The following is a 7,805-nucleotide window of genomic DNA, read 5'->3' as shown; positions in this document are numbered from 1 at the left end:
TATGTATACAGTAGATATTGTCATTTGTTCCTTCAGATCCACCGTCCACCTGCTACTCCTTAGTCCCCCTCCCAAGGAGGCTGACCTGCATGGACCACTAGAGGCTCCCTTGTCCTTTGCTTTTTTTTGGTTTAGCCAATAGGGTGCCCAGAGAGAAGATGAGAGGGAGGGCTGAGAGTGAAGTTGGGGATTTATTCTGAATGCTTGCCCTGCAGCATTGCCTTAGGCTGTCACTATTCCTCCCCAGAAGCTTTCTAGGTGACTCTCTCCTTCTGTGTTCTGGAAAACTACTCCCTACCTTCTTCCCTTCAGGCTTAAGGACAGGTATTGCCTGCTATTACTAGCTCCAGGGCACAGCATCATCTCTACAACTTGCCACATCTTTGCAAATAATCCCTTTATTAAACTTTCCTAAGAAAATCCCAATTTAACCATGTCTCCTTGTTTTTGTTTTTCTGGGATGTTGATTGGTACAATATGTGTTTACCATACTGCCTTGCACAAAATAAATGTCCAACACAGTGATATTTATCATTAAGAACACTGAAAGCATGTAATCATTCTTACAATAGCTGTACAACTGGTATGCTGAACAAGTGTGGTGCTTGGATTGTGACAAAAGCACAGCTTAAATAAAAATAATCTTACCACTGTGTGTTTAAACTTCATTTGGTGATGATAATTTTCTCTCCGTGGAGGAAAACTCTAGAAGTCCCATGATTACTCATTCTTTTTTTTTTTTTTGGATGAGCACTGGGACTTTATTACACAGCACGGCACTTGTGACAACGGGAGGGGTGGGCAGAAATACAGGCCGAAACATTCCACGGTCCAGGGACGGCTGGTCATTCAGAAAGTGTGCGTTTCCCGAACACTCAGTAGTAAGACCCTCTGAGGTTGTTCCGGGGGGTTGGGCCGGAAGCGGTAGGCGGGCATCATCCTCTTGCGGAAGGCCTAGTACTCGTTGTACTCCTTGGAGAAAGCGGCCGGCTGGTCAATGCGGAAGCCGGCGCCAGCCACTGCGGTGGTCCCCTTGTTGACCGGATTCTTGATGCCCTGGCTCTCCGAGCCCAGCCCCTCGCCCTCCTTCCAGCCCATCTTCATCAGCATCTGGTAGCCGATATTCTCCTCCGTCAATTTGAACTCCTCGTACTCCGAGTAGTCAGGCTCGCGGCCCGCCTTGAAGGTCTCCCTAAACTTCTCCAGTTTGTCTGGAGGCAGGAAGTCTGGGATGAAGTGCTTGCCCCGGCCCATCTTCGTCAGGTGGTCGGCCCATTACCTCGTCTTGTTCATCTCCATGCGCTGCAGCTGGTGCTCCCAGGTGACCAACTTGCTGTTCACCTCTTCGTCGCTGTGGTAGCCGTGCTGGTGCTGCTGCACCGCCTTCTCCCACAGCAGCTGCATGTCCTGCATGACCCGCTTTTGCTGCAGGATCATGTCATACATCTGATGCAGCTCCTGCTGGTCCTTCAGCTGCTGCTTCTGGGATCCCGATAGCTCTGTGAGACCCACTAGACCCACGGACTTCCCGTTCTCATAGCCGAGCCCCTTGAGGTCCTGAACTGACAGAGGTGAGGGAGAGTCAGCCACGTCCCTCTGCACCAGCTCAGCAGGTGAGAGCTCTACTTTGTTGTCTTCAGGGCTCCACCGGCTCTTCGGCTTCCTTTTGATGGTGGCTGCGGAGCTGGCTTCCCGGGGGCGCCTGGAGCAGGGATGATGGGGGGCACAGGCGAGGACGAGGCGGGGCAGGTGATTGTCGGGGGCGAAGGCCCTGACAGGGCCTCAGGAGGGGACCTGCGCTTCAGGCCGGGGTCGGGTGCCATGAGGGTGCCTGTGGAGCCGGCCTTGGCTTTCCGGAGCTCCTCCAGCTTCTGTTAGTAGCAGTTGGACCCTTGGCTGTTGGGCTCGTACAGAAAGCCGAATGCCTGGGTTTTCGCGGTTGTTCTGGAGGGCGATGGTTTCCACCTCGGGATCCCCGCCCGTTATGAACCTGACCAACTTTTCTGCAAGGTTCTTGACCTCTTCGTCCTCTGGGGGTGAAACTTTCTGAGAGGCTGCCTGCAACTTCCGTGCTTCCTTTCTTATCTCAGCCACCTCCTTTCTGTAGTAGAGGAATTGCCTGCTATTCTTACCGTGCAAAAATGGAAACGCCGGGTTATCCCTGTAGTCCTCCATAGTCGCTTTTTCTAACTCGGGGCCTGCTTCTGCCACAAAGCGGCCAGTTTCTCTATCACTTTCTGAGTCTCAACTCCCTCTGGGGGTGAAACTTTGATCTCCAGCCACTGCTCCTAGTCCTCCTCCTCATCCTCGCCGTGGGACTGGAAGACACTCGGGCGGTGAGCCACGGGCAGTTGCTTGGCGTGCGAGTAGCTCTTCACTGGCCTGGCGGGTTGGCCAGCCCTAGGCCTGTCCGCCTGCTGATGAGGAGGGACCTCTTCCCGGCGCGGGAGGTAGGCATGCTGGGAGGGGCACTGGGCGCGCTGGCATTGGGGGTGGGGGGCATCTGTGCTGGTCTGTGCCTTCTGCAACTTCGGAAATTGCTGCAGGAAGCTACCGTCGTTGGCCAACTTGTTTGAAACGCAGGAAGAGTTGTGTGCATTTGTGATTTCACCAGGATGTGGGGGCTGTGGGCTGACCACCTGATTCTGCTTGACTTTCTGTTCCATTTTGGCTTCAATTTCCCCTTTCTTCTGAGCGATGAGCTCTTCCTGGTGAAGGATGTTCATGTTCATTTTTTCAGATTTAGGGGGAGAAACCCCAAACCACCGGTTAGCCTTTCCTGCAACATCCCAGTTGTCCATCTTGAGACTCATCCAATCCCACAATCTCTCTACTCAGTCTTATGTGACAATCCTACAGTCACTTTAAGACATGAACACACTCACAATTCAGTAATTAGAATGTCCTGACCATGGGATAACATCTGACCTTGGTCGCCTCTTCTCCTGTATCCCAGGTTGTACCTTGCTCCAGGCTGCTGCCTGCTGTAGGGACAGGGTGAGTTCCTGGCTGTCCCTCATCTCATCTTCCTATCTCACAAACTGCTGTCTTGGAACTGCCAGTGTTAAGGGTAGGAGAGAGCAGAGGTGTAGGGGAGGGCACTGCTTGGCTAGGAAGCTTCAACTTCTCTGGACATATGGATGTTAGTTAAAGCTGATGCTCCAGGGTGGGCCTGGAGATGATGAAGCCGACGCTTCTCTCTTGGGTTCTTCTTGAGCTCTTCAGAGGTTTCTTACTGGGCCCTTTCTTAGGCAGTTCCCTGGACTCAGATGGATTGCTTCCTGGGCATCCACCACACACCTCAGCCTCTTTCTGCTCTTCCTTCTTGCAAATAGTCCTGTTGACTAAGAAGGAGGAAAACCTCTCCCCAACACTCTCTCCCTCCTGACACACACCTGATGTGAAACGCAAAGCATTGTTTGGCTCAGGCCTGATGCAGTAGTGGTCTCTTGGCTTCTCCATCCAAGCAGTTAATGAGCTTCCAGACTTCTTAGTCCCCAACCCACTTGAGCTTCATCAGGCCAAGTCAGGCACCAGTCTTCCATGTCTCCAATAGCAGGGAGCACATTTCCAAGCTGTTGCAGGGGTTCCCAGAGACTTCCCAACTAGGTCTGGGAACAGAAGGCAGTATACTTCAACCCATCCTCTAAAGTATTAGAGATGAGGAGACGAGAGCCCTCTCTGAAGAGATCTTGTTACCGTATCCTCAACCTACCAGCATCTCCAATCTCTTTTATGTCCTTGACTGGACTGAGGGATCCAAGAGTCAGAAACAAGTTCTGGTAGGGCTCTTACTTGGTACAGCTGAATAAGATGAGTATTTGGTGTATGATGTCTATCACATTAGCCTCATTGCAGAAACACATCTTTTACGATATTAGCCAACATAGTTTAGTGTTTTTTCTTTTTTTCTTTTTTTTTAAGAACAAAACCTTAATAATTGGGATGTGGCTAGAAGAAGAGAGTTTTTTGATTAGTAGTTTGATGATGGTATTTATATTATTTTTCTTCTGCCTACATTTGTCTTTTTTTCTATGAATTTGAACCTAGGATAGAGAGCTAGAACAAGGGCCAAAGTGGGGAGTGATAATACTACAAGCATCTAGAATGACTGATATTGACATCTGGTGCTAGATGCTGTAGGGGAGGCATAGACAGAGGGAGGGGGCATCCTGCACTCTGGGATTTATAATGCAAAGGGAGAATCTCTTATAATGTAAAGGGAGATACTTACAAAGTAGAAGGGAATCAGTGACTTGATTGTGGTGATGGTTGCACAACTCTGTGAACATATTAAGAACCATTGGATTAGTCACTTTAAATGGGTGCATTGTATGATATATAAATTATATCTCAATAAAGCTGTTAAAAAAGAAAAGTAAGACAAAGTGGGAACTAAGAGAAAAGAAAGGGTTCATTCAATCTGGAGAGTCTGGGGCCAGAGCACACTATTGTTATGTGAGTCTTTAGGTCACAGAAGATCAAAAGAAGAGGTTGATTTAAAACATGGCTCTTTTTGTGGGATCAGTGTGTAGCTCAGCTGATAAAGGAGACTTCCCTGAAACCCCTTTAAGCCTGCAAGCACCATCTCTGCATTTTTTTTTCTCTAGCGCATAAACAATGATGGAAAAGGGCCTGTCTTTTCTTACAGCTGGATGTGGCAAGCAGCTATTTCGCCTTATAGACTGGTAAAAAGTGGAACTGAGACCACAGATATGATGATTGTGGAGTCTGTTTGCCATCCTAGGCTGTCAGTAGAAGAAGCAGGGTGCTAGAGAGAATGAGGGGATAAGACATAGAGCAGTTCAGAGCTCTTAGCATTCTTTGAAGGTGATGTTAAATGTTCCAGGAAACTGAATGCTTTTAGAGAGAGATGGAAGGGTGCATCTGTTAAGAATTAAAGTGAAGAGGTCTGACTCATCTGTGTCTCACATGAAATTTAAAAACTTTTTCCTTTATTATGTAAATTTTAAAACATGCACAAAATAGGGAGAATAGAATAATAACTTCCCATATAGCCATTGCTGTGAGAGGAGGGTTCCATAACTTGTTGAAATAACTACACTTTGCCTTATCCTTTTACTCTGCAAAAATAATATTCAAAAAAATGTAATGACACTGAAACAGAAATGTACTATTTAGTATTCTGGCATAGATGTCCATTTTAATTTCAGATTATGATAAAATCACATGTGCAATTTTTTTTTGTTATTCAGTTTGAAAGCATAATGTCTTTGATAAATCTGATTGAATGGGTAACTTTATTCTTCCATTCATATATTAAAAAGTTTTGGCTGGGCGCGGTGGCTCACGCCTGTAATTCCAGCACTTTGGGAGGCCGAGTCGGGCAGATCACGAGGTCAGGAGTTCGAGACCAGCTTGGCCAACATGGTGAAACCCCATCTGTACGAAAAAATACAAAAATTAGCCAGGCATGGTGGCACGTGCCTGTAATCCCAGCTATTCAGGAGGTGAGGCAGGAGAATTGCTTGAACCTGGGAGGCAGAGGTTCCAGTGAGCTGAGATTGCACCACTGCATTCTAGCCTCGGCAACAGAGCAAGACTCCATCTCAAAAAAAAAAAAAAAAAAAAAGGTTTTAAGCACATGGAATTAAATATATCATTCTCAAATCTTACAACGCTTGATTTGCATTAGACCACAGGTTTAATTGCATCAAAGGGCAAACAAGTGATATGCTTAGACTTCCCATTTTATCAGCATGTAGTATCTTTTCTAAATTATTCAGCAGTTGATTCCCCAGATTTCTTCATTCGTTTTTCCTTTTGCTTCCCTGTGAACTTTTAACTTCAGTCATTCATTCATCAAAGAAGAACTTTATCAAGAAGGAGAATTAAAGCAAAACAATCTATTTTGCCCCTCTGCCATTCTTTTTGTTGTTGTTGTTGTTGTTTTTTGTTTTTGAGACAAGATCCTGCTGTATTGCCCAGGCTGGAGTGCAGTGGTGTGATCATGGTTCACTGCAGCCTTGACTTCCTGGGCTCAAGTGATCTTCCCACCTCAGCCTCCCAAAGTGCTGATATTGCAGGCATGAGCCACCTTGCTCAGCTATTTTGCACTCTTTATCATCTTTAGGAAAATATCTGGAAGAACTAGTAATTAAATCTCCAAAAGGCACTAATCTATAGCAATTTTGCCTCTCACCTCAAGTGGGAGTTTGGAGTTGTCCATGAGAATTAATCCCTGTTAGGGAGGATGATCAACAGGTCAGTGTTAGGGAGCAACATCAGGAGTCTGGAGGGCAAAGACAATGGGATTCCCAGGGTTTACCCCCTTGCAGCAGGACCCAGTGGACAGATGGAGAATGAGAACCTAGCGAGCACTCCTCTTTGTCCACCCTCTCATCACCCCCAGGTAAGGAACTGAAGGTTCTAGCACGGAAGTCGAGGCTGAACTGTGGTTACATAGTTTGAGTCAATACAGCAGTTGCAAGACCATGATAGTGGACTCAGGCCTCAAACCTGAAACCAGGTCTACATTGGCAGATTATTTCTAAATGTCATGAGTCAGTGGAATGAGGCTTTCTCTGATTCCTTAGAAGGGTGGCAAGGCAGAGCATGATTTTCTGTGCCCTGCAAATAAAGTCTAAGAAAGGCTGAGCTTTCTGGTTCTCTTTTTTTCACCAAAAACTTTTTATTGGCCTTTTGGGTAGAAACGGGTTTATTTGTCAGGAAGGATGATTCCATCATACTTATGCTCGAAGCAACGCATGGTCTCCTCTTTGCTGAGTCTGTGTTTGGCCCCAATGCAGCCTGTTCTGTGCTTCTTGTCTGTGATGCTGAAACCTGGCCTACCCAGCACCACACAGAAGTCCAGGCCATAGATACCAATGCTTGGGTCATATATGATACCCAAATCGATCTGTTCCTGGATCTCAAAACCAAAGTTTCTAGTATCTGAGAAGTTATTTTTTCTTAACTCATACTTCTGTACCTTTGGATCCCTCTCCAAGATTTCTTCTGCCTTGAACCCTTGAACTATGCAGTGAATAGCAATCTTTTCATTTCTCTGCATGCCAAAGGATCTGATTGTATCTAGCCCTGCAAAACACAGGGGTCTGCCCTGTGAGCTGCTCCAACACCTTGGCTGCTCAGGTCAGTCTGTCTCCACTCTCCTCAACACAGATGTTGAGACAGAGCTTTCAGATGTGAAGTTTCCACATGGGGTTGTCCTTTTTGCCTTGATCTGCCATGATGGAGAACAGGAAGAGCTCTGGTTCTCTTAAAAGAACTTTGGCAAACATCAAATGGGATATATTTTGGGGAGCTTCAGAAGCTCTACATCAGTCTCTGATTAGGCAAGAAATATCTATATATGAAAAACCTGTAAATAAAATTTGCAGTTCATTCAACTTCAATGCAGCAAATTATATCCTTGATATTTGGAAAATCCTAAAGATGTTTGAAAAGCAGTCTATTAGTGGGATAGCCATTCAATTCTAGAGTCTTTTAGTAATAAGATTGTATTTGAATGGGGCTACCTGTAGGGTAATGACATAATCCTCATTGCAAAATATAAGCAACTGCAGAGGCAAGAGCTGCCATCAAGAATTACATGCTCCTAAGAGTGCCAAGTTGCTTTAAATTTTTTCTTCCTTTTACAGTGACACAGAAAGAGAGAAATCTCTTTTAATATCTCCATGAAATATTAAAATGTTGTCAGGGTCTTCTAAAAGACCCCCAAAATCTGTGCTTTCAGAAGTATGTTAGCCATAGTACTCAGAATCACATAGCTACCACCATGGTGTTCCCATAGACTGGCCACATACCCTTTAAGTGGAGAGAGA

The 7,805-nt window shown here is 46.1% G+C and overlaps 2 pseudogenes; both read right to left on the bottom strand.

Annotated features, from left to right (window-relative positions):
- Positions 1-849: 849 nt before the first annotated feature.
- Positions 850-2,813, bottom strand: LOC105555482 (annotated as a pseudogene).
- Positions 2,814-6,679: 3,866 nt separating this feature from the next.
- LOC105555481 lies at positions 6,680-7,211 on the bottom strand (annotated as a pseudogene).
- Between the last annotated feature and the right edge of the window lie 594 nt (positions 7,212-7,805).

Source organism: Mandrillus leucophaeus, unplaced genomic scaffold (genome assembly GCF_000951045.1).
Source record: "Mandrillus leucophaeus isolate KB7577 unplaced genomic scaffold, Mleu.le_1.0 Scaffold688, whole genome shotgun sequence".
NCBI lineage: Eukaryota > Metazoa > Chordata > Mammalia > Primates > Cercopithecidae > Mandrillus > Mandrillus leucophaeus.
This window is presented reverse-complemented; position numbering and strand designations above follow the sequence as displayed.